This window comes from Triticum dicoccoides, chromosome 7B (genome assembly GCF_002162155.2).
Source record: "Triticum dicoccoides isolate Atlit2015 ecotype Zavitan chromosome 7B, WEW_v2.0, whole genome shotgun sequence".
Lineage (NCBI taxonomy): Eukaryota > Viridiplantae > Streptophyta > Magnoliopsida > Poales > Poaceae > Triticum > Triticum dicoccoides.
This window is the reverse complement of record NC_041393.1, coordinates 61,798,589-61,801,576: the sequence shown is the minus strand read 5'-3', so window position 1 is coordinate 61,801,576 and position 2,988 is coordinate 61,798,589.

Below are 2,988 nucleotides of genomic sequence, written 5' to 3'. Positions count from 1 at the left end.
GTTGGCGTTTCTTGTTGTGTTGTCGCCGAGTTTGGGCTTCTCCCTTGTTGGATGGAGGTGTCGAGTGGGCTTGGCCCCGAGGGTGTATTGGGTTTTGCCCAGTTTTCCCTAATTAACCGGGCGACAAATCTTCTTTTTATTAATGAAACGGGCAAAGCATTTGCCTTGTTTAAGAAAAAAGGAAGTTGGAAAGTGACCAGTTTGTTGTACTATGAAAAGAAAAGTAGAGAAATTTGGAAGAAAAAAAAATTTCACACGAGACTGTCCTCATTCCCCAACCTTTCAGAAAGTGTTTTGTAGTCTCCTGTCCTCTTCGTTTCCGGGACTCCATTTCTCTGAAGCGCTGCTTTGTTTCTGCTGAATGCTGATACGCCCGATATCTTTTCTCTGAGAAAGACAAAGTCTGGCCTTTCTCTATGGGCGCACTTGCAAAAACATAGAAATCCAGCGTTCTAGCGTTTCTTATCCAAGAAGGGATCACACAACAGGGCACCACTTTTCCAACTTTGGTCACACTGTCTATGCGTACTCAGTTACCCACTCTCTGCAAAATGTCGTCTGTCAATGTCCGAATTCTTATTTGATCAATAGTTAATTCAACAATAGACACATTGTTCGCTCAAAATAAAATAATAGACATTTTGTATTCAGAAGCTCTTTCTTGTGATTGTGACTGGGTAGGTGGAAAGAAATATTGTACTCCTACAAGAGATTGACGATCGAAATTCAAAATAGAACGTCCTATATTTTGGAACAAAGGGAGTAGATTGTAGTTTGCCCTCCTTTGGAGGTAAATACGCGCTACATACTGGAGAGAAATGGCAAAACATTTGCAACGGTCGCGTTCATTTCTATTGTTATAAACTGTCATCCAAGAAAAATGTAGGAACAAACTCTAGCAGACCCCCTATCCTAAAAAGTCCAAAACGAATCTTTTATTTCAAAAAGTGAAATATATTAGGTGATTAAAGTTTTCTTCATCTAGTAGATCTCCTGAAATTTCATCCCAAAAAAATTCGAACACATATTTTTGCACACAAAATCATTTGAAACACACAATTAAACTAGTTCATTTCATAATTAAACAAAGTACTACATTAACATGAAATCTACCATACTAGAACATTTCATTACCTAGCACCTGTGTTTTGAATTTCGGCCGAAGAAAAAAGGAATTTTGGCCATCTCGGCCTGGGGCGAAATTTACTTTCCGGCAAAAAATACTCCCTCCGTCCCATAATATAGTGTCAAAAAACGTCTTACATTATGGGACAGAGGGAGTAGATTATGGGTCAAATTTTGATCAAATTTCAGCCAATATTTGGTCAAATTTCGAACGAAATTTTTGAAAATGGCCGAAATTCGGCCATCTCAGCCTAGGGCGGAAAATTTCACAAACCGAAAATCAAAACCTTGCCTAGCCACTACTAGGAAAATGGCTATAGATGCGATTGACACTAATGGCGCACCGGAAAGATAGTGCGCCATTAGTATATACTAATGGCGCACCATAATCTGATGCGCCATTAGAGTTTAAACAACTAATGGCGCACCATGCTACGGGTGCGCCATTAGTATCAAATTTTTTTTTTAACTAGTGCACCTGTCCAAACATACTAATGGCGCATCCTGCCCAAGTGCGCCATTAGTAGTTGTAACTACTAATGGCGCACCAGGCAGTGGGTGCGCCATTAGTATAGGATTTTTTTTTTGAACTAGTGCGCCTATCCAAACATACTAATGGCGCATCCTGCTTAAGTGCGCCATTAGTAGTTGTAACTACTAATGGCGCACCATGCAAGAGGTGCGCCATTAGTAAGTGGGCAGCAACAAGATATTTGGGACAGCCTCTCCTACCCACACACTCACTTTCTCCCCACTTCATTCTCTCCACCTCCTCCTTGTCTCGGGTGCCTCCTCTTTTTCACCTCATTTCCACCATAGATTCATTCAAATTAAGTGGTTAAATTACCTTGTTTTAATAGGTAAGTAAGGGGGGAAGCTATATTTAGGTTGTTCTCCTTACAACAATGTGCACATGCACTTTTTACGGCCTAGCTAGATCTATGTATGTTCGTGGTGTTGCATATGTTTATGGTGTTGCATATGTGTTTGTGTTTGGAGGTGTACCGGTATTTGATATGCGATAGTTGCCAATATTTTGCCGGAATGTTGATTCATTTCCGTTTCGGCGAGAATTTTGGCATTAAGCATTCTTTTTGGTCCTATTTTTAGGGAAGGTCATGCCAAATTTTTGTTTGGTTCTAAAATATCGTTTTGCTCTACCCCGCAGGCGACCATGGTCCGCACGATGACCGAAGGCATCGTGAATAGGTTTTTGAGGTCCGCGAAGGCCGAGATGCTTCAAAAGAACGAGACGGAGATAAGATGTCCGTGTCGAAGATGCAAGCTGAAGAGCCTTATTGCGGACCCGGATTCCGGGCAGGTGCGGGACCACCTGCTGTTGCGTGGTTTCATGGATGGCTATCGGTGGCAAGGTGATGAAGATGACTACGAAGTCGTCCATGCGGGCCGGGCAAGAAATGAGGAAGGGCAGCAAGACAACCACCGCGGCTCGAAAGATGGGCCGAAAGCAAGGGCAGACTTGAAATCAATGGGCATCAGGCAGGAGCTTCACGCTATATATGATGATGATGATGATGATGATGATGATGATGATGATGATGATGATGATGATGATGATGATGATGATGAGGCGAAGCAGGACACAGAAAGTCGTCGCAAAGGCAAAAAGGCCAAGAAGACCGGAAATGACTACCCTCCCGCGTGCTTCACTCTAAGTCAGGAGGAGATCGAGCAGTTTTTCACCTGCCTCCTAGGAGTAAAACTTCCTTACGGTTACGCGGGGAAGATAAGCAGATACCTAGACCCAGCGAAGCAGAAGTTCAGCGGGATGAAGTCTCACGACTGTCACGTGCTGATGACGCAGATACTTCCAGTTGCAATCCGTGGGATCATGGACGCGCA